Source organism: Tamandua tetradactyla, chromosome 1 (assembly GCF_023851605.1).
Source record: "Tamandua tetradactyla isolate mTamTet1 chromosome 1, mTamTet1.pri, whole genome shotgun sequence".
Taxonomy (NCBI): Eukaryota; Metazoa; Chordata; class Mammalia; order Pilosa; family Myrmecophagidae; genus Tamandua; species Tamandua tetradactyla.
Genome location: NC_135327.1, coordinates 221,773,191 through 221,798,009, shown reverse-complemented (window position 1 = coordinate 221,798,009; position 24,819 = coordinate 221,773,191). Strand labels below are relative to the sequence as shown.

The following is a 24,819-nucleotide window of genomic DNA, read 5'->3' as shown; positions in this document are numbered from 1 at the left end:
TGGAGCATGCAGGTCTTCTGTGAATTTAGGATGGTAAGGCGTGAGACAGTCTGGGGAGAGAAGTGGCCCTAGGATGGAGCTTTGAGGAACAACAACATTAAAAATGTGGTAGAGGAAGAAGAGACAGCAAAGGAAGCACAGGCATACCTTGGAGATATTGTGGGTTCAGTTCCAGACCACCTCAATAAAGTGAAAATCACAATAAAATGAGTCATGTGAATTTTTTTTTTGTTTCTTAGTGTAAATTTAAAACTTACATTTACACTATACCATAGTCTATTAAGTGCACAATAGCATGATGGCCAAAGAAACATTATGCATACCTTAATTAAAATATTTTATTGCTAAAAATTACTAACCATCATCTGGACCTTTAGTGAATCATAATCGTTCTGCTGGTAGAGGGTCTTGCCTCAATGTACCAACATTGGCTGATGAGGGTGGTTGTTGCTGAAAGCTGGGATGGCAATTTCTTCAAATAAGGCAGCAATCAAGCTTGCTGCAAAGATTGACTCTTCCTTTTATGAAAGATTGTTCCATACATGGGATGTTCTTTGGTAGCATTTTACCCACAGGAGGACTTTCAAGATTGGAGTCAATCTTCTCAAACCCTGTCACTGCTGTATCAACTAAGTTTGTGGAATATTTTAATCCTTTGTTGTCATTTCAACAATGTTCACAGCATCTTTGACAGGAGTAGTCTCCATCCCAAGAGACCACTTTCTATGCTCATCCAGATGTGACAGCAGTTCAGTCACATGTGGGGCCCCACTTCCGGTTCTAGTTCTCCTGCTAATATTTCCATCACAGCTGCAGTCACTTCCTCCACTGAAACCTTGGGCCCCTCAAAGTCAGCCATGAGGGTTGGAATCAACCATTGGTTCCAAACTCCTTCTAATGTTCATATTGCGGCCTCCTCTCATGACTCATGAATGTTCTTAATGACATCTAGAATGGTGAATACTTTCCAGTATTTCAATTGAAATTGAGATTTACTTTGCCCACATTCATGAGAAGAATCATTGTCTATGGCAACTAAATCCTTACAAAGACTCATTCCTTTGCTTGAACATTTAGAGGCCACTGTAGGGTTATCAATAGGCCCAATTTCAATATTGCCATGTCTTGGGGAATAGGGTGGCCTGAGGAGAGGGAGAAAGATGGGGAAATAAATGGCCAGTTCCTGGAGCAGTCAGAATACACACACATTTATCGATTAAGTTCTCCACTTTTATAAGAATGATTCTTTGTGCCCCCCAACAATTGTAACATCAAAGATCAATAATCACAGATCAGCCTAACAGATAAGATAAGGATAAAAATGTTTCAAATATTGTGAGAATTACCAAAATGTGACCTAGAGATACGAAGTGAGCACATGCTGTTGGAAAAATAACTCCAATCGATTCAGGGTTGCCACAAACCTTCAATTTATAAAAATTATACACTGCATTACAAAAAATATGGTATCTGGGGTGGTACAATTGTGGCTCAGTGGCAAAATTCTTGCCTGCCATGCTGGAGACCCAGGTTCAGTTCCCTGAGCCTGTCTATGCCAAAAAAAAGAGAGTGATATCTGCATAGCACAATTAAACAAAGTATGCCAGTATAAGGAATGACAGAGTGGTATGAAGAAACCAGTAGAACAAGGCATCATGAAGCCAATGGGAGAAAGTAAAGAAGGAGAGCTTCCAACAGCGGTGAAAGTGATCAAGAGATGCTTTTAGTGTGATGTGCTTAGAAAAACATAGTGAGCCACAGCCTTAGCCAAGTTCCACCCAGAAAAGGAATGCAGTATACCCACAGTTAGCCATGATACTGTGAAAACAGACTGGATAAAGGAACTGAGAGGCTAAGGAGAGAGCTAGCTTGAAAAGTAATTCATTAGCGCTTTGTCTAGCATCTAGATTTTTCTTAACTATAAGGATTTTAAGCACAACCATATCAAAGCAAAACCTAAGCTCTCCCCTTCGTCTGTTCAGTCTGACCTGTCCATATGGAGGGAGAGGAGTGTTTAATTATAGTATGAAATAGAATCTTCACTACTCTGATCAGGAAAGATGTGTGATTCTGATTTAAAACTGGGTTTCCTTGCAACCTGATTACTTGGCAAATAATTTCAAAAAATATTTTCAAAATAGTGTCATCACTACACCTCGTGAAAACTGAACACTCTGTAACTAAAATACATTCTCTCTACTACTTAGTTCATGGTGGTCACTGCAGATTTCTTGTCTTTGGGAGAGCAGCACAGACTATAGATCATTCCTTGGTGATTCATTGTCCACCCAGGAAACCACTGATTAACCACATCGAAATCTGACGGATCCTTTACAGAAACCAAACATAAAGAAACACACACGTCCATGTGCATGCTCAACAATAAAAGTTTATCTTGCTCTTGCAAGATACTTCCCTAAAATGTTATGTGTTCATCAAATTTTGTAAACTGAGTAATATTTTTTCCCCTTGACTTCACATTCTCCATTCAGAGATAGTTTATCTTGATTTATTTCCAAATGGCAATGGATCCTAAAATTTTGGAGAAAAATTAATGCCTTTGTTTCTTCTCTTCCCCCATCCCAATTTTTTTGTAAAGAATTTAATGTTCTAAAACACTTAAAGCCATTAGAAAGTTACTATGGGAGAAGAATCCCTTCACAACCTTGTTAATTCATGGGTCTTCTGAGGCCCTAAGGCCCTGTACAGGCTCAGAGGACAATGTGCTGGAGATAGAAGTATAAACCAGGAGACCTTTGACTTAAGGTTCTTGCTAAATTTATGATGAGGATAGAAATGAGACTTCCCATCTGCTTTGATTAGCTTACGCAAAATTTTTCCTTCTAGCCCTGGCTTTATGTTGGAATTAATAAAAAGCATTTCTCAAAGACACATACCCACTATAGTGTAATCACAAACATTGGAAGAGTGCCAAAGTGAAAGAGAGGAGTTAGAAAGTAGCAAAGTGAAATTGAAACTTGAGCCTTAATTCACCTTTTCATGGTGAGACACTGGATAAAATAATCAGGGGCTCTTACAAAGTTGGGTGGGAAAGCTACAAATGATGGGTTAGTTCCTTTTCTTTTGTACATGAAATGGAAAACTGGCCCCAGCTTAAAGGCAGTTGGTGCCATAGGTGAACTAAAGACAATTTCAGCTCAGACTCAGCATGCATACATTTAGAAATTGAAATTTTTTGATGAATTTTGTGAGTGTGTGGATTATAACTAGGGAAGTAATAGTTAATATCTATGTAAGTTCTTTTTTCCAAAGAAAAAGAGGATTAGGATATCAGTCACGGGGTCACTTATCATAGGTTGCATTTTTTAAAATTCAATCTGGTCCAACTTCCCCTGGAAAATGAAAGAAGTTTTTAAGTAATCATGTTGTAAGTAAAGGTCGAATGAAAAACTATTACCTTGGGACGTTAGTGTTCTAAGGCCCTTTCAATATTGTATGCCAGTTCCTGAAGAATTTCTCAAACTCTCATTCTGGAGGTTTTCCATCTAATCCCCCTGGCACAGGATAAAGGAGGCTGTGAATTCCTCAACACTTCTAGTGAAAAGTGGATGCTGTGCTCCTTCCCCTTGAGTCTGGAAGATTATGTGACTATGAGAGACAGAGCATGGTGGAAGTGACATGGTGCCCATTTTCAAGCCCAGGACTTAAAAGGCTGGCAGCTTCCACCTTCTCTTGCAGCTGGGGGCTGCCATGTACACAGTCTAACTGTATTGCTGGAGAACCTGCACGGAGGTGCTTCAATCCCATGTGAAGGGAAAGGAGACCCAGCTGGCCCAGCCTTCCTGACTGCTCTGCCAAGGCGCTATCTTGGCACCCCCAGCCCAGCCACCCTGCACGGGGCACCACTGGGCACACCCCATCAGTACCACACGAAACAGAAGAGTCACCCAGGCAAGCTCTGAAGGATTTCTGACCCACAGATTGTGAGGATAAATAAAATGATTCTGGTCAATAAGGGCATTTGAACCATCAGAAGAGAGAGAGAGAGAGGGAGAGAGAGAGAGAGAGTGTTTTCCTGTATCAGGAACTCCTTTCCAAGACCCATGACTCATTTATGAGCCACCTGCAGATTACAATCTACAGCACAAATTCCAGGCAGTATTGGGGCATCTAAATTTGATTAGGCAGACAAAAATTTCCTATTTAAATTCTTATCTGGTTTTGAAAACTTTCTCATAGACGACTTGAGAACAGATGCCATTCATTCTTACTGAACTTTGCTCCACTGATCACAATCACAGATCCTGCCAGCAAGCCCAGTGGATTAGAACAAGTCATCATTTTTAATAGGCTATTTCAGGAGTAATATATTAGATTTGTAGAAACCTCATTTCAGAACATCGAGGGCAATTTTATTGAGGAAATGTGAGAACTCAGCTCGTCTACTTCTGTAAGAACGTGAAGGTATCTGATGGCTGAAATTACAAATTGATTCGATATACATCATACCTGGAGATATAGCTCTTCTGTCTAAGCTAAATCAATAGTTACACTCAGTCTTTGCTCTGTGCATAGCATACTCTCTATGAACAAACTCCAGTTTATCTAAAATTGTCTGGTACTGGGATGTTCTGGTTATTCAAACATTTTCCCTAATTGAGAATTCCTAACCATACTATACAATAACTTAGCAATTTTCAAAGAATTACAAGTAAATGAAATTCCTATAACATCTACTAAAACCCATTGTTTTCTTATCTAATTCTAAAAGCCCTTGTATTTCCATTGATGAAGAAAGCATGCAGACCTGGGAACTGGGGAGTCTGCATTCCTTCTCTCCCATTCCAGCTTTCAGGGTCTCTGGGAAGAATTTATCTCCCTGCCCATGCCTTAGCAAGTGGTTGATTTATCATTTCTCATCTGTCTTTACAAAAGTAGAACTCAGAAAAATCCATCTTCTTGTTTGGACTTTACTGGTATTCAAAATTGGTGTAAATAAGCATTTCCTGCCCATAAATCTATACCTATTCCTTGGAAAGAACGTTTTCTGTTAAGATTCTAGAAATGGTGAGATGTATTCTCATGGGGGTCTTGAATGAATAGTTCAAAGACATCTTGGCAGGAGCAAAGGAGCTTATAGGGAAGTAAACAGAAAAACCACTCACATGGCAGTATTAAGAATGAAGCTACAGGGCTGGCCACAGTGGCTCAGCAGGTAAGAGTGCTTGCCTCCCATGCCTGAGGACCTGGGTTCGATTCCCGGTTCCTGCCCATATTAAAAAAAAAAAAAAAGAATGAAGCTACAGTGAGAGCAGAGCTAGTAAAATTGAATGCCTAACGCTTTGTTGCCATGCAAAGGGACTGTGGTCTCCTCCCCTTCCCAGAGTGCAGTGCTTTCCCCAAGTTGGTTGGTATTTAATCTGTAATTTCTAAGCCCTGTCTCCACTATCAGGAAACTTATGCTGACTGAATTGGGGAGTTCGGCAGGAGGCACATAACTTCCTCCAGCTCTTATTTTTTCATTTTAATTCCAGTGACAGAGTCATAACATGGCTTGTTCCAGTGTGCAGCCTCCTAACAGGGAAAGCCCAGTGAAACCAAGCCCCAGAGGCAACATTGATTTGAAGGTTTGCTTTCCACCCAATTAAAAATCAACCCATGACTGCTGTAGGGATGGGCTGCTCGGTCCAGCTGGCAGGGAAGCTCTCCCTGTCCTCCCGCCAAGTGAAGGCTACCTTTGAGGGTGGAGGGGAGCTCTGTGGCGCCCTACAAGCACCCACAGCCAGCTCCAGGCAGCACATGGGGTTCCTCACTGAAGTGTTGAAGTCTTACTCTCCATGGTTGGCATAAGGAACTCCGACTTCCTAACCCACCTGGGCCTTCTGCTTGCAAATAGCTTTCAAAAAACCAAACAATTCCTTTTCATGAGTAGACCCTTTATACAGAGAAACAATTCTATCGTTATCGAGCCAAATCCTCCATTAGAGCAACTGCAATCATGAAACACGATGAATGGCTGTTCGGTTTGCTGAACCCTCATTGCCAGTTCCTTGTTGTGAACACAATTAGTGGAATAAGGTTCCTAGGGAGCAAACCCCTTCCCCAACCGAGTGAAGCTTTCTTCTCAAGTATGAATGAATAAATAGGTAAGCATCATCTAATTGTTTATGTTCACCAGAAGACTGAGTTCATCAGCTAACTAAAGACCTGGCATTTACAGCTTGAACTTTCGGGTTACTGGATACACACTGTCATTCATTACTTCATTTGACAAATGTTGGGTGTGTGCTAAACACTGCTCAGTGCTAAGGGCTGAAGACATAGCATGGAAGTAGACAGGGGTGGATCCTGCCCGCAGGGAGCTCACCCCAGAAGGGGAAGCCACGTTAGAGGTGTTATTACACAAATTGTAGCTTACCATGTGAGAAGTGTGGGGTTATGGAGACAGAGTCCAGTGAGAGTACAAAACAGGGGGATGAACCAGGGAAGGAGGCAGGATGGGGTGGGGGTGTACAGTAGGCTTCCCAGGGAAGAGGCATCTAAGTGATGGGAAGGGCACTCTGGGCCAAAGGCAGCACCTGGGAAAGCCCAAGGGTGGGGTGGAGCTCCAACAATGGGGCAGGCAGACAGGGCTTTCCTCCCCCCCATCCCCGAGGACTTTCCAGACAATTAAAAAAGTTTGGGGTTTTATGCTAATGACATTGGGAGCCACTAACGCTTTTAAGCAGTGATGCGATGTGATCAGGTGGGAACAGATTTCTGGGCTGCTCTGTGGAGAATACACCAGATGAACCAAGAGATTCATGCAGAGAGAGCAGTTAAGAGGCTCCTACAGAATCCTGGGGCGAGACGCTGGAGGCCAGGGACAGACAGGAGCTGGGATAGCTCCACGCCCTCACCAGACAGGAGCTGGGATAGCTCCACGCCCTCACCAGGCCCACGGGTCAGCTCGTCACCTCCCTTTGAAGTGGAAACCAGTCCTGAGAAGGGATGGTGGGAAACCTGTCCCAAGTCCGGCCATTCATTCACCTAGTGTTTATGCACCCCATCGGGCAGCTGTGAGTAGGAGGGAAAGTGGAGCACCCTCTTCACAGGTGCTCGTTTGAGGGTCAGTTGTGTTAAATGTGTTAGTCCCCTGGGGTCCTCAGCCTCAGTCCTTTCCCTGCCCCTCATTACATGCAGGAAGAAGCTTGAATACAATCCTCATGGTTTTCCCTACATTTCCTAAATTCAGCATTTTCTTGTTTCTCTCCTCCTCTTTTACGGATTTGATATCAATTTTATTCCACATTTCCCCCAAAAAATATCATTTGAGAAACAAAATGCTAAAAGTTGAAAAAGTATATTAAAAAAATTCCCTTTTCCCAGAGAGCGACCCCTCAGTGGTCCAAATGTGAGGTATTTGCTAATTTAGCATTTGCTCTGTGCCAGAAATTGTGCTGTGTGCTTTGTGTAGATGAAGTCTCTCATGTTATCTTCTTAGCATTAGGAAATACTGTGGTTATCCCCATTTTATTGTTGAGAAAACTGAGGCCCCAGAACACTTATGTAATTTGTAGAGGGCTACAGAGCAAGGCAAGCTGGGACTCCTCAACCTCAGTTCTCTGGTTCCAGTGCCATGTGCTAACTATGTGCTCGTGGCTTCTCCAGACCAGCTGATGTGGGTCTCCTCTTATTCCAGCCTTTATAGGGCCACTGCCTCCAAACCTAAGCTTAAAACCTCACAACCAGGCACCCAGATCCATCGGAATAAAATCCATGTGGATTCTGCCAACCCCTCTGCTGCTTTCCCTGCGCATTGAGGGCCAGTGGCTGTTGCTGTTCTAGGAAGGGGCTCTGCCCTGGCTTCCTCTGCTGGTCTGGTAGCCAAGCCTTCCACGCTGCACCCTCTGTGGGCCACAAGGGAACACTGCTGTGTCCTTCTAGAATTCCCACAGAAGTTTCTCCCTGCAACAGGGAAGAAATGGAATCCTCTTGGACATCAGAAGACTTGGCCTTTTATTTTCATTTTCTCACCTGGGAGAGAACTTGGGACACTATATTAGACTCAGTTCTTGCGACGTTAGGGACTGAGAAAATAACAAGAAGTCCATTTCTCTGAGCATAATTGCCACTGCTGTCGGGAATCCAATTTATAACCCCAGGGAAATCTGGTTTCAATCCCTAGCACCTTCCTGGGAGACTGGGTGGCTTGGTTAATAAAGCTGATCTCTCACTTCTGGAATTGGATTGCACTCTCAAACTGAAACACGTCTGCATTTAATTTCGATGGGCTCGTGCATTCTGGCTGTGCTCTCTGATGAGAAATGGGCTTAACACACTTTATGAAACACTGACTGAGGAGCAGAAAGGGGCATTATGGCTAGTTTTGAGGATTTGAACTGTCACATCTGACTGGGCACATGCCAAAGGGAGAGTGGGGCAGTTGTGGTTAATATGGTGTTTTACAAACAGCCATAAAAATAGAGGTACATTTAGCCAGATAGTTTTCTCTTTTCTTACATATCTAGGACATAAGCCAGGAAATCAGCAGAGAGTCAGGGTGATTATTGATATTAAGCAGCTCAGAATACCTCCTTCTCCCTCTTTCTTTCTCTTTCTGCCAGATGAAGACAGAGGTGGGTCAGAGGAGGTTGCTTCTGGATGACTCAAAAATCTTGGTGTGAATTAGTGTAATTTTTCATATGAACAGAATGAATTAAGAAGTTATGACCATCTCCAATAATGTTAAAAAATACATCTGACAAAATTCATCAACCATCCACATTAACAAATTATGAAATAGGGATTGAGAAAATTTTCCTAACATAAATATTCCTCGCCCCAAAGCCTGCATCTTACTTAGTGGGGAAACACTGGGGGATTCCCCACTAAGTCAATTATAGAATGAGAATGGTCTCTCTCTCCATTACTGCTTAACCCTGTATTGAAGGTATCAGCAAATGCAATCTGACAAGAGAAAGCAATTGAAGGATTAAGAATTGGAAAGAAAGGGATAAGACTATCCCTCTTTGCAGATGGCATGATTACATATCTGGAAAAACCAAAAGAATCAATGGAAAAACTAAAAATTTTGGTAAAGAGTCACCACTATACTAAATATAATTCTTACCTACAGAAATCAGAGTCATCCATATATAAAAATATGAACAAAAACTAGTTCAAAAAATAAAATAAAAGAAACCCCATTTAAAATAGCAAAATTACAAAATACAAAGGTATAAACTGAACAACAAATGGGCAAAAGTTATATGAGGAAATGTATAAAACACTTCTGAAAATTGCAAAAGTAAACTTGAATAAATGGTAAGATAGAAAGACCCAGCAGATGTCATTTCTTCTTCTGTTAATTTGTATATTTCATGTGATCCAAAGGAAAATTTCATCTTTTTTTTTTCTTGGAGCTAGACAAGTTGATTTTAAAGCCCATTTCAGAGGATAAATAAAGAAGGAAAAAAGAGGGAGGCCTAGTGTGATAGTTTGGTTCAGGTGTCAACTTGACCAGATGATGGTGCCCAGTTGTTCTGTTGCTGTGGACTTACATCATCAGCACATGAGTTCCATCTATGGCTGATTATATCTGCGGTCAGCTAAGGGATTACCTTCTGCAATGGGTGATGGTTAATTTGGTCAACCGAAGGCTTAAAAGGAGGAGTCAGAAGAGAGAGAAGCAGCTTAGCACAGCTCAGCTCAGTGCTCAGAGTTGATATAGACCCAGATATTTTCAGATGCAGAGAGAAAATGCCCTGGGGGAAGCTGTTTGTACCCAGAAGCTGGGAGAGAAGCCCAGCAGATGTTGCCATGTGCCTTCCCATGTGACAGAAGGATCCCAATGAAACCTGGCTGCCTTTCCTCTGAAACACTGTAAATTTGTAACTAAATACATTCCATTTATAAAAGCCAATCCATTCCTGGTGTATTGCATTTTCACAGCTTTAGCAAACTAAAACACCTAGACTGACATGGTGTGAAAATTTATTTTAAAGTCACTATAGCAGTTGGTTTTGATGTTTGAAAAGATAGGCAGACAGAAGGAACCAGGCAGAAAATACAGAAATAGATACAAGTGCATATGGAAAGGCAGAATCTCAAATCAGTGAAGGGAAAAGGATTTTTTAATATATGACTAACTGGATAACAACATGGAAAAATATAAAATTTAAATCTTTCCTATACCATAAACCAGGATAAATTCCCAATGGATTAGAGATCTAAATGTAAAAAATAAAATCACTTGAGTACTTAAAGAAAACATGGGGTGATTCTTTTTTTCATAAGCAGTTTTATTGACATATATTCACATATCAAACAATCCATCTAAAATATACAATCAATGGCTCACAGTATAATCACAGAGTAGTATATTCATCACCACGATCAATTTTAGAACATTTTCATTACTCCAAAAAGAAAAACTCTATATTCCTTTTACCCCCTTATTATTGACACTAAGCATTGGTGTGGTACATTTGTCAAAACCCATGAAAGAGGGCATTGTCCTGTGTCTCATGGAGAGGCAGGTGGGGCAATCCTCTAATGGACGCTTCCTGGGAAGCTTTGCTAATTTACAGCAGCTGGACAATGTTCCTCATTAATATCCGTCAGGATAATTGTCACATCATTTCACTGTGGTGGCAGGGATTCAGCTCTGGAATTCTATCTAGAAAAAGCATCTGGATCCTAGTCTTTCAATGGCTTCGAGATTGAAGTCCTTGCTCTTGAGCCGAGCGGGCTGTCCCTGCCCATCAGAATGTACCATCGGGCATTTAACTATGATGATCCCCTCAAGGCACCCGCACCCATGACTCCTCCTCCCATCAGACATGGGCAGCATCCCCTGGAAGCCAGCGATTTTAGAGTGCAAGTATCAGCACCTTGCCAAGGTAGAGGAAGGAGAGGCCAGTGCATCCTCCTCTGCTGTGTCCCCATCACCAGCCGCTGACAATGTGGACAAGGTCCCAGTGGTGAAGGCTGAAGCTACCCATGTCATCATGAGTTCTTTGATCACAAAACAGACCCAGGAGAACATTCAGAGTTTTGAGAAATAGGCAGGGCTGAGAAGTGCCCTCAGCCCTGAGTGCCAACACACCTCATGAGGGCCTTATCACCGAGGCACCAAATACCTTTGAATGGCAGAAGCACTCCACAAACTAAAGCTACAGAGTGGAGAGATAATAAAAGAAGAAAAGCAGCCTGCATCAGCCCAGTCTACTCCAAGCAGTATCTCCCAGAGGCTGGTTCACTTTTGGTTCTTCCACAGCTTTAACCTGACCCACGTTCTAGTATCATGGATTCCGGAAGTGAAAATAAGGCTAGAAACTCATCAGAAAAATGGAGCCTTTTAGGACCAAGATCCTGCCAGAAGTCTGATTCAGGAAGCTTTGCCACTCAGGCTCATAGAGGAGCTAAGACGCTGTTTCCAATGGAACTGATCCATTGTTTAGTTTAAGCCACCCAGACGGCTGAGGACCAGCAGTCTTCCAGCCACCCAAGATGGACATGCCAGCGATGGAAGGGAAGAAACCGTCAGCGTGGACCCATAATCTCAAACTCCGTGACTTGAATGTTCTCACACCCACTGGGTTCGAGAGTGCTTTCTATTCCATGGGCTTTGCATAGAGGGTATCTTGCTCCCCACTCCCCCCTTTACACCGTGGCTCTGACATAGGAAAGGTCTACTTTTAAAAAACTTTTTAAACTGAAGCTAGAGCTGGAGACATAACTGGCTTTGGAAAAACATTAGTATGAGGCTTGTCTGTACTGTGTGGAAGAAGACATTTTGTATTGCTTTAGCTTGAAGTTAGATTGAGTAATGTCAGCGTTGATGTATTGGGGCCCTCATTACCTATTCTTGTATCATTTACCCTGAATAAGAACTTGAATTATTGCTTACAAGAAAAATAAGAAATACAGGCTTCTTGATTCCTTTGCCATTAGCAATGTGAACACTGACAAATCATGGACTAGTAGTGCTCATTGACTAATTTAAATAACCTTGGCCCTCCTGATGCTGTAGTGGTCCTGTGCTCTGGCCTTGTGCTGAGAGGGACCTAAGATCTCTTTGAGATCTCAGTGTAGGTAAAAGCCAGACCTGGCAGGGTCCCCTCTTCCTACTGTTGAAATTGGACTCTCCTTCCTTTTTGGGAGACCTGATGAGTCATTGCATCCTGCAACCAGTGCTTCTTCCTGTAGTACCTCTTGGGTGCTGCTGGAGAGTTGTTTCCCTTTGATGTGTCATACAGCAAACACTAGGTCTTACATATCCTTTTTTGCACTTTAAAGTCAGATTAATATAACTCCAATTTGGTTGAAAGCGTACTAAATGAAAAAAATTCAGTGTACTGAATGGATGTCTAAGCTTTTTTAAAGTCAAGACGATGGTAACCACAGTTAGAGTCATCTTGAGGATTATATGAAACTACTGCCATCCTATTTTGATTTCCTCATTCAGCCCAGGACCTGAAGACATTTTTTTCTGGGGCATGGAGGAAATTAAGATTTTCTACACAAAAGCATTTTTTCCCAAAATAAGTCTCATACTTTTATGTATATACCTTATTGACGAGAGGAAAGAGGGAACCTGCCTTGTTATTTCTCCCCACTGTTACATATTCAGTCATTGTCTTGAACCCTGTATCAAATACCTGCTGTTTTGTGTTGGATATTATCTTGTCCACATAAGGAGCTGACTTTTCCATAGAGAGATCCTGGAATCTAGGATGATCAGAACAATTAATTTATTTGCATCTTCTGTTATGCTTGTTTTGACAATAAAAATTCTTACTGCTTTCTCAAAAAAAATGATGAAAGAATATTAAAATATTACTTCTATACAGCATTAAGTGTCAGCTCCCCATTCTCTACCCTCTTTCTCTCTCTTGGTAACCTGCATTCTAGATTTTAACTCTGTGAGTATGCTTATTATAATTAGGTCACATGGATGAGATCACGCAATATTTGTCCTTTTGTTTCTGTCTTATGTCACTCAACATAATGTCTTCAAGATTCACCCATGTAATAGCATGCATCAGGACTTCATTCCTTCTTACAGATGAATCATGTAATGTGGTACATGTTATATGTGGTACATGCACACATATACCACTTTTGTTTATCCATTCTTTGGTTGATGGACAACTGGGTTGCTTCCATCCTTTGGCAATTGCAAATAATGCCTTATGAACATCAGTGTTCAAATGTTAGTTCACGTCCCTGCTTTCAGTTCTTCCGGTTATATATCTAGTAGCGGCATTGTTGGATCATATGGCAATTCTAGACTTAGTTTCCTGAGGAGCTGCCAGATTGTCTTCTGCAGTGGCTGAACCATTTTTAATTCCCACTGGTGGTGAATGAATGTTTCTATTTCTCCATGTCCTCTCCAACACTCGTAGTTTTCTGCTTTTTTAAACAGTGGGCACTCTAGTAGGTGTGAAATGATATCTCATTTTAGTTTTGATTTGCATCTCCCTAATAGCTAGTGACCTTGAGCATCTTTTTGTGTGCTTTTTAGCCCTTTGTATTTCCTCTTTGGAAAAAATATCTATTGCCCATTTTAAAATAGAGTTGTCTTTTTATCGTTGAGTTGTAGGATTTCTTTATATATTCTGGATATTAAACCCTAATTGGATATGTGGTTTCCAAATATTTCCTCCCATTGAGTAGGCTCCTTTTCACTTTCTTGACAACATCCTTTGAAGCACAAAAGTATTTAATTTTAAGAAGGTTCCATTTATCTCTTTTTTCTTTCACTGCTTGTACTTGAGGTGTAAATTCTAAGAAACCATTGCCTAGCACAAGATCTTGAAGATGCTTTGCTACATTTTCTAGGAGCTTTATGGTCCTAACTCTCATATTTAGGTCTTTGATCCATTTTGAATTAATTTTTGTATAAGATGTGAGATGGCAGTCCTCTTTCATTCCTTAGGATATGTATACCCAGTTGTTGAAGAGACTGTTCTGTCCTAGTTGAGTAGATTTTTCAGCTTTGTTAAAACTCAGTTACCATAGATGTGAAGGTCTATTTTTGAGCTCTCGATTCAATTCCATTGGCCAATATATCTATCTTTATTATACTAGTACTATGCTGTTTTGACCACTGTAGCTTTGTAATATGCTTTCAAGTCAGGAAATGTGAGTCCTCTCATTTCTTTCTTCTTTTTCAAGATGTTTTTGACTGCTTTGGGGCCCTTACCCTCCAAATAAGTTTGATAACTGGATTTTCCATTTCTGCCAAATAGGCTGTTGGAATTTTGATTGGGATTGTATTGAAGTTGTAAATCTATTTGGGTAGAATTGACATTTTAACGACATTTAGTCTCTCAATCCATGAATATGGACTATCCTTCCATTTGTTTAGGTATTCTTTGATTTCTTTTATTGATGCTTTGTAGTTTTCTGTGTGTGGATCTTTTGCATCCTTGGTTAAGTTTGTTCCTAGATATTTGATTTTTTAAGTTGTTATTGTGAATGGGCTTTTTTTCTTGATTTCCTCCTCAGATTGTTCACTACCAGTGTATAGAAACACTATTGATTTTGCATATTGATCTTGTAGCCCACCACTTTGCTGAACTCATTTATTGGCTCTAGGAGCTCTGTTGTAGTTTTTTGGACTTCATGTATAAAGGATTTTATCATCCGCAAACAGTGAAAGTTTTACTTCATCCTTTCCAATTTGTGTGTTTTTAGTTATTTTTTTATTGCCTAGATGCCCAGACAAGAACTTGCAGGACAGTATTGGAGAACATGATGACAGTGGGCTACTTGTCTTGTTTCTGATCTTAAAGGGAATGCTTTCAGTCTTTCAGCTGGTTTTTTCACACATGTCCTATATCAGATTGAGAAGGGATGCTGGATTTTGTGAAATGCATTTTCTGTATCAACTGAGGTGACGATGTATTTTTTCCCTTCATTCTGTTAATATGGTGCATTACATTAATTGATTTTCATATGTTGAACCACCTTTGAACACCTGGGATAAATCCCACTTATCTTGGTGTACAATTCTTTTCATGTGCTGTTAAGTATGGTTTGCTAGCATTTTGTTGAGGAATTTTGCATCTGTATTCATTAGGGAAATTGATCTGTAATTTTCTTGTAGTATCGTCATCTGGCTTTGCTATTAGATTGATGATGGCCTCGTAGAATAAGTTAGAAGAGTGTTCCCCCTGCATTCAATTTTTTGGAGAAGTTTGAGTGGGAGAATTCTTTTATAATCCCTGAGAAGGAAAAAGCCTTCTAACTCTGCTCAATATCAAACAGCAAGAAAAAAGATGAATGCATTTGACCACAGTAAAATAAAAATAGGATTTTTGCATAGCAAAAAACAACAACAACAACAAGTGAAATACCAGTAATAGTAAAACCACATAGTGAAGTAAAAAGACAAAAGTGAACCAGGAAAAAAGTGTTTGTAACTTATTGCAGAAAAGTGCTAAAATTCCTAATATATAAATACTTTCTAAAACTTGATATGAAGACCAACAACCCAACAGAAAAATGACAAGAGATTCACATAAAAATAAATGCAAGTTTCTCCGAAAAATTAAAAAATTCCGGATCTAGTGCAGAAAAATGTGCGTGAACCTGGTGCTTCTAATGTTGGTCATCAAAATCTACTGGAATCATATCAAAATGAAAAAGAGGAAAAAAAGAAGCAGAAAGGAGTCAACTTGAAGGGCCCATCAATGATCAAAGATCATGCAATTTGAGCATCCAAAAAGAGCAATAACTGCAAAAGATTGAAACACATGAACCATATAACAATCTGTCATAGTACTCTAAGAGAAAACTCATCGATCACCTTAGCTGTTAGGACATCAACTCATTCTGAAAATTCATACAGGAAAAGAAGGAGGTATTTATCTTGCCATTCCTGTGAGAACTATGTTTCAATATAATGAAAGAGTCGATGGAAGAAATTTCTTCTTTGGAGTAGAATTATTGCTAATGAATGCAGAAGGAATGATAGAATTAGAAAAATCACTATTTTTCAACCCTAATGAAATAACAGATCTAACCAACAATCACAATGGCTGCTATATCATCATTAGGTGAAATAACAATGGGCAATTTTGTAATAGATGGATGGGTTGATACCTGAATCCCTGATCTAAACACTACTAAAATGGGACATTCAGGTATAGTGCACATTCTGATGTAATGCATTAAGAAACACCCTGCACCAACTGTGGGGTACTCGGTCTTTCTTCTTCTTCTTCTTTTTTTTTTTTCAGTTAACCATCTTAAGATAAATCTAAACACTCAGTCTTTTTCTTGAAGTATATTTTACTAAACATCATTAACTACATTAAATGCTCTTGTATTTCACTTTTTATCACACAGATCAACTTTTTAAACACTAATTTATTGTGCCTTCTTTCCTAAATTGTTAAGTTCCATGTAAACAAGGACAGCATGTATCCTGTATACTACTGAATCCTTGGTGCCTACATAATATTAGCACACAGCAATGCTTAATAAATATTTGTTGAGTGAATGAAATTGGTCTCTCAATATATTCTTTCAAAAAGAGCTTTGATTTAGTGAGTTTAGGGAAAGTTGCTTATTATGCTATCCTCTTGGATTCATTGTTGTACATCCGCAGATGAAATCTCCAAGAATCCTGCATTAAAGAAATCTTTTGAAAGTTGGTTGTACAGTATTTCTCAAATTAAATTGGCCAGAGAACCACTCCCCTTCCTTCCCTTTGGGAAACATCTGTTAGTATTCTGTGGAATCACTGTTGAGCAAACACTCTTGGGAAAGCCATTTTTTGAGAATCTGGATGCAGCATTTGTCATACAATGCTGCTGCAACTGCAAATCTGTGGGATATTCTTTCTTTTTTTTTTTTGACATATTCCAAGTTTATTCTCGAATGTCGGTTCACATCAGTGGGACCATACAGTATTTGTCCTTTAGTTTTTGGCTAGACTCACTCAGTATAATGTTCTCTAGGTCCATCCATGTTATTACATGCTTCATAAGTTTATTCTGTCTTAAAGCTGCATAATATTCCATCGTATGTATATACCACAGTTTGTTTAGCCACTCGTCTGTTGATGGACATTTTGGCTGTTTCCATCTCTTTGCAATTGTAAATAACGCTGCTATAAACATTGGTGTGCAAATGTCCGTTTGTGTCTTTGCCCTTAAGTCCTTTGAGTAGATTCCCAGCAATGGTATTGCTGGGTTGTATGGCAATTCTATATTCAGTTTTTTGAGGAATCACCAAACTGCCTTCCACAGTGGTTGCACCATTTGACATTCCCACCAACAGTGGATAAGTGTGCCTCTTTCTCCACATCCTCTCCAGCACTTGTCATTTTCTGTTTTGTTGATAATGGCCATTCTGGTGGGTGTGAGATGATATCTCATTGTGGTTTTGATTTGCATTTCTCTAATGGCCAGGGACATTGAGCATCTCTTCATGTGCCTTTTGGCCATTTGTATTTCCTCTTCTGAGAGGTGTCTGTTCAAGTCTTTTTCCCATTTTGTAATTGGGTTGGCTGTCTTTTTGTTGTTGAGTTGAACAATCTCTTTATAAATTCTGGATACTAGGCCTTTATCTGATATGTCATTTCCAAATATTGTCTCCCATTGTGTAGGCTGTCTTTCTACTTTCTTGATGAAGTTCTTTGATGCACAAAAGTGTTTAATTTTGAGGAGCTCCCATTTATTTCTTTCTTTCTTCAGTGCTCTTGCTTTAGGTTTAAGGTCCATAAAACCGCCTCCAATTGTAAGTTTCATAAGATATCTCCCTACATTTTCCTCTAACTGTTTTATGGTCTTAGACCTAATGTTTGGATCTTTAATCCATTTTGAGTTAACTTTCATATAGTGTGTGAGATACGGGTCTTCTTTCATTCTTTTGCATATGGATATCCAGTTCTCTAGGCACCATTTATTGAAGAGACTGTTCTGTCCCAGGTGAGTTGGCTTGACTGCCTTATCAAAGATCAAATGTCCATAGATGAGAGGGTTTATATCTGAGCACTCTATTCAATTCCATTGGTTGATATATCTATCTTTATGCCAATACCATGCTGTTTTGACCACTGTGGCTTCATAATATGCCTTAAAGTCAGGCAGTGCGAGACCTCCAGCTTCGTTGTTTTTCCTCAAGATGTTTTTTAGCAATTTGGGGCACCTTGCCCTTCCAGATAAATTTGCTTATTGGTTTTTCTATTTCTGAAAAATAAGTTGTTGGGATTTTGATTGGTATTGCATTGAATCTGTAAATCAATTTAGGTAGGATTGACATCTTAACTATATTTAGTCTTCCAATCCATGAACACGGTATGCCCTTCCATCTATTTAGGTCTTCTGTGATTTCTTTTAACAGTTTTTTTGTAGTTTTCTTTATATAGGTTTTTTGTCTCTTTAGTTAAATTTATTCCTAGGTATTTCATTCTTTTAGTTGCAATTGTAAATGGGATTCGTTTCTTGATTTCCCGCTCAGCGTGTTCATTACTAGTGTATAGAAATGCTACAGATTTTTGAATGTTGATCTTGTAACCTGCTACTTTTCTGTACTCATTTATTAGCTCTAGTAGTTTTGTTGTGGATTTTTCCGGGTTTTCGACGTATAATATCGTATCTTCTGCAAACAGTGATAGTTTTACTTCTTCCTTTCCAATTTTGATGCCTTGTATTTCTTTTTCTTGTCTAATTGCTCTGGCTAGAACCTCCAACACAGTGTTGAATAATAGTGGTGATAGTGGACATCCTTGTCTTGTTCTTGATCTTAGGGGGAAAGTTTTCAATTTTTCCCCATTGAGGATGATATTAGCTGTGGGTTTTTCATATATTCCCTCTATCATTTTAAGGAAGTTCCCTTGTATTCCTATCTTTTGAAGTGTTTTCAACAGGAAAGGATGTTGAATCTTGTCAAATGCCTTCTCTGCATCAATTGAGATGATCATGTGATTTTTCTGCTTTGATTTGTTGATATGGTGTATTACATTAATTGATTTTCTTATGTTGAACCATCCTTGCATACCTGGGATGAATCCCACTTGGTCATGATGTATAATTCTTTTAATGTGTTGTTGGATACAATTTGCTAGAATTTTATTGAGGATTTTTGCATCTATATTCATTAGAGAGATTGGTCTATAGTTTTCTTTTTTTGTAATATCTTTGCCTGGTTTTTGTATGAGGGTGATGTTGGCTTCATAGAATGAATTAGGTAGTATTCCCTCCACTTCAATTTTTTTGAAGAGTTTGGGGAGAGTTGGTACTAATTCTTTCTGGAATGTTTGGTAGAATTCACATGTGAAGCCGTCTGGTCCTGGACTTTTCTTTTTAGGCAGCTTTTGGATGACTAATTCAATTTCTTTACTTGTGATTGGTTTGTTGAGGTCATCTATTTCTTCTTGAGTCAAAGTTGGTTGTTCATGTCTTTCCAGGAACCCGTCCATTTCATCTAACTTGTTGTATTTATTAGCGTAAAGTTGTTCATAGTATCCTGTTATTACCTCCTTTATTCCTGTGAGGTCAGTAGTTATGTCTCCTCTTCCATTTCTGATCTTATTTATTTGCATCCTCTCTCTTCTTCTTTTTGTCAATCTTGCTAAGGGCCCATCAATCTTGTTGATTTTCTCATAGAACCAACTTCTGGTCTTATTGATTTTCTCTATTGTTTTCATGTTTTCAATTTCATTTATTTCTGTTTTGATCTTTGTTATTTCTTTCCTTTTGCTTGCTTTGGGATTAGTTTGCTGTTCTTTCTCCAGTTCTTCCAAGTGGACAGTTAATTCCTGCATTTTTGCCTTTTCTTCTTTTCTGATATAGGCATTTAGGGCAATAAATTTCCCTCTTAGCACTGCCTTTGCTGCGTCCCATAACTTTTGATATGTTGTGTTTTCATTTTCATTCGCCTCTAGGTATTTACTAATTTCTCTTGCAATTTCTTCTTTGACCCACTCGTTGTTTAAGAGTGTGTTGTTGAGCCTCCACGTATTTGTGGATTTTCTTGCACTCTGCCTATTATTGATTTCCAACTTCATTCCTTTATGATCCGAGAAAGTGTTGTGTATGATTTCAATCTTTTTAAATTTGTTAAGACTTTCTTTGTGACCCAGCATATGGTCTATGTTTGAGAATGATCCATGAGCACTTGAGAAAAAGGTGCATCTTGCTGTTGTGGAATGTAATGTCTTATAAATGTCTGTTAAGTCTAGCTCATTTATAGTAATATTCAGATTCTCTATTTCTTTATTGATCCTCTGTCTAGATGTTCTGTCCATTGATGAGAGTGGGGCATTGAAGTCTCCAACTATTATGGTATATGTGTCTATTTCCCTTTTCAGTGTTTGCAGTGTATTCCTTACGTATTTTGGGGCATTCTGGTTTGGTGCGTAAATATTTATGATTGTTATGTCTTCTTGTTGAATTGTTCCTTTTATTAGTAGATAGTGTCCTTCTTTGTCTCTTTTAACTGTTTTACATTTGAAGTCTAATTTGTTGGATATTAGTATAGCCACTCCTGCTCTTTTCTGGTTGTTATTTGCATGAAATATCTTTTCCCAACCTTTCACTTTCAACCTATGTTTATCTTTGGGTCTAAGATGTGTTTCGTTTGGGTCTAAGATGTGTTTCTTTGGGTCTAAGATGTGTTTCTGTGGGATATTCTTGAATGAATAATTCAAGCCTCTAAATATCATTATCAGTTTGCAAAGATATGGAGGGTAGAAGAATACGAAATACGATACCATGAGCATGAGGGAACTCCTACCGGACAAATGATCCAATTTCTTCCTGAAGTAAATGGCATGGGAAAAAAAAGGTGGAGTGGAGGGGCAAGGGTCGTTCAGTGGTAGAATTCTTTCCTGCCATGTGAGAGACCCAGGTTCTATTCCTGGTCCATGTACTTCCTAGAAAAACAAGCAAGCAAAACAAACAAACAAACAAAGATTCAACAACTGGTGTTGCAATAACGGGATACTCACATGGAAAAATGATGAAATGTGACCCCACCACACAGCATACAAAAAAAAAAAGAGGTGGAAAGACTGTGTTGGATTTAGAAAGACTTAAGAGACATAATCAAATGCAATGTACTTACTTATTTTCATGCTGATTTGAACAAATCAATGTAAGAAGACATTTTTTTAGGAACCAGGAAAATTTGAACATGACTATATTAAAAATAATATTAAAGAACTATTAATTTTGTACAGTATAAAAATGGTATTATTATTATTATATTTTAAAAGCCCTTATCTGTTAAAGATACATACTGAAATATTTATGGGAATGACCTAATACCTTGGATTTAATTTTAAAAATTTCAACAAAAAAGTTGGGGCAGGCTAGAGATGAAGCAAGTAAGACAGAATATAGATATTTGCTGAAACTAGGCAATAAGTATATAAGGATTCATTACACCATTTCCTCTACTTTTTTTTTCCCTCTCTCTCCTTTTGTGGTCTTTGAAAATTTTTGTATAGAATGTTTTTTAAAAATCTTGGTGTGAGAAAGGGCCATTATGAAAATACTTTTCAATATTTTAAGTGAAGCCTAAAATGTAAGACTAAAAAGTTTATATTCTCCAAATTTAAGAAAGAAAATACTGCTGTTTAATCATAGCCCCAAGGCATGAATAAGTGACTCCAAAACCTGTTTTAAACACTTCCCAATCAAACAGGAATAACTTCCTCCAGTACGCGTACTTCTGAAAGTCAGCTAACCAGAAGAGCCTCAGTCCATCAACCAAGCTTCCATGGTTAAAGAGCAACCAACCCCCAAACATTTTAACTTCTGAAAGTCTCCTAGTCCGTGAACTCCAAATTTTCCCAAACTCTTGTTTTGTTCAGTGAGACTAAGTACAGCTTTCCTTCGAAGCAAATAATAAGTTCAGGTTTTTATGAGTAAATTCAGTTGTCAAGTGGTGGACTCTTCTTTTGACAGTTTTTGAAACTCTGTTAAAATCAACAGACCACGTTTGGGTGCCTTGAACTCGTGTTTATAATCAGCTGAAGTTGCACTGGCCTTTAGAAGGCAAATTCTAGATGAAGTCCCACCATTGAATATGAATTCCCATCCACTCTTCTCTGAACTGAGGTGGGGAGGATCAACCCAATCAAAAAAATTAGGTACTACTAAAAAGGGTTGGGAAAAATAGGGATGGGGTAAAGTGATGTTTTATAAGATATTCTGCTAAGTATGATCTCCTTAAATTTCCATTCTGGAAAAAATTGATAATAAAAGTTTTCAAAGGAGCATTTGCTTTTGACGTACTTTCAAATAGATTTCAATATGTCTATCATAGAAGGAAAAAATTTCAGTCCACTCTCTTGAAATGTGCATCTCACCTGTTGTATTTACACTGGGTGGCTAAAATAACCATGGTGTTTGACATGTCATCATTCTTGAGTGAGACCTGTAGTTTATCGAACTGCATGGAAAATGTTGAAATAATTCCAAAGGAATTTTTTCTGATCTATGATCTAAGTAATACTTTTCAATTGAGACTTCAAAAGGAGAAGATAACTTGTACAAAAACATGTGATGTGGATGATGCTTGAATTAATTTATTCAAGATATGTTATAAAGCTGGTTTTCTTTTTACTTATTTTATCAAAGTCAATGTTAGTATATTTGGTCAGGAGTCAATATCACCTGCATCTTATTAAACTGTGAAGAGTTGCAGTATGGAAAATTAGAAAGTTATTCAGGAATGTCCTATAGCACAGGATTTTACTGCAATTCTTTACAGACTAAAAAATGACTTCATGGATTTTTCTAGTGATTCCAATTAAGTTGTTTTTAGTCTGTCAAACTGATATCAAACTTTAGCACCATCTTGAAATGATCTAAAATTACATACTTAACTACATGTAATTCAAGCACACCAATGGAAACTTGATTCTTTGTGAATGAATTCACTGTAAGACTAATAATGTTTGGGAGGTTGCACATGAATATTTTTGAAAATTGAGGTGTTCTAATGGATGAGGTACTTGATCCTTTCCTTAGTGATCTAATTTGTGGAAGTTTTCCATGTAGACAACATTTCAAGAATTTCTCTACCTTTCCCAATGTGCCCTAGTACTATTCTTTTTTTAAGGATATAAGTATTTGATGATTGAGTAGAGGATTATAATATCAATGAGAAGAATAGTAAACATAGTTGCATCACAATTACTGAGACAACTAAGCCAAACAAAATGCTCTCCAAGGCCGTCTTAGAAGTGTCATGGTGGTAAGGAAGCGCCATTCTAAAAGCCAGTTCTTTGTCCTTTGTTGCTCAGATGTGGCCTTTCTCTCTAAACCAACTTGGCAGGTGAACTCACTACTCTTCCCGCTATGTGGGACATGACTCTCAAGGGTATAAATCTCCCTGGCAACATCTGGACAGAATGCCCGGGATAAACCAGGATCTGGCATCAAGGGATTAAGAAAGGCTTCTTGACCAAAAGGGGAGAGAGAGAAATGAGACAAAATAAAGTTTCAGTGGCTGAGAGATTTCAAACAGTCAAGAGGTTATCCTTTATAATGCATATTCTTATGCATTATATAGATAACCCTTTTTAGTTTATGGTGTATTGGAGTGCCTGGAGGGAAGTACTTGAAACTGCTGAGCTGTGTTCCAGTAGCCTTGATTCATTAAGATGATAATATAAAGATACAACGTTTACAAGGTGACAGTGTGATTGTGAAAAAAAAATGTGCAAATTGTCCTTGGAGGACTGGAGAGCAAATATTAAGCTTCCCCATCTGGGGAGTTCCTGATATTCTCTCAAGCAGTGGGGACAATCAATTCAATAGGCTGAGCCCTTGATCTTGGGCCTTGACCCTATGAAACTTATTTCTGAAAAGGATAAACTAAGCCTACTTACAATTGTGTCTAAGAGTCACCCCCAGAGAGCCTCTTTTGTTGCTCATATGTGCCACTATCTCTAAGCTAACTCTGCAGGTGAACTCACTGCCCTCCCCCTTACGTGGCACATGACTTCCAGGGGGTGAAAATCTGTCTGGAAATGAGGGACAGCATTCTCAGGATGAGCCAGCACCTGGCATCAGATATTAAGAAAGCCTTCTTGACCAAGAGAGGAAAGAGAGAAAAGAGACAAAATAAAGTTTCAGTGGCTGAGAGATTTCAAAATCAAGAGATTACCTTGTAGGTTATTCTTATGCATTATATAGATATCCCTTTTTAGTTTATGATATTTTGGAGTGGCTAGAGAGAAGTATCTGAAACTGTTGAACTGGGTCTCAAGTAGCCTTGATTCTTGAAGATGACCATGTAACAATGTAATTTTTACAATGTGACTGTGTGATTGTGAAAACCTTGTGTCTGATGCTCTTTTTATCCAGGGTATGGACAGATGAGTGAAAAAAAAATTGGATAAAAAATAAATAAATAATAGGGGGGATAAGAGGTAAAAATATCAGTTTCTTACTCTGGTTTTAGGAGACCTCCAAAATGTGTATTTGCATATGTAGAGAGAGTCTTTAGTCTATCAGAGTTTCAAAGAAGTCCTCGATTGTTAAGTCCCACCAAGGCTAGTGTGCAGTGACAAACTTTGGGTGGATCTACACATTTCAGCCAAATATCTGAGATATTTTGTTGGCACAAACCAAACCAACCAGTACTTGATAACTGAATGAACTTTTTACTTTTATGTAGCTATGCCAAGAACTTTATTATTATCCTCATTTCCAGATTTGGAAACTGAGGCATAGAGTAGTTAAGAGACACGTGGCAGGTCTCGCAGGGATAGACCTGGGATCTAGGCTCAGGCAGTCTGATTCCAGAGCCCACTCTTTCCTAACCACCATGTGATTCAGGATGCCCCAACAGTAGCTGGATTTCAGGTCGACATTATGAACTTTCTTTCATGTAGGGAAAATA

At 38.9% G+C, this 24,819-nt stretch overlaps 1 pseudogene; it reads left to right on the top strand.

Annotated features, from left to right (window-relative positions):
* Positions 1-10,442: 10,442 nt before the first annotated feature.
* LOC143682766 (putative monooxygenase p33MONOX pseudogene) lies at positions 10,443-11,580 on the top strand (annotated as a pseudogene).
* The last annotated feature ends 13,239 nt before the right edge of the window (positions 11,581-24,819 follow it).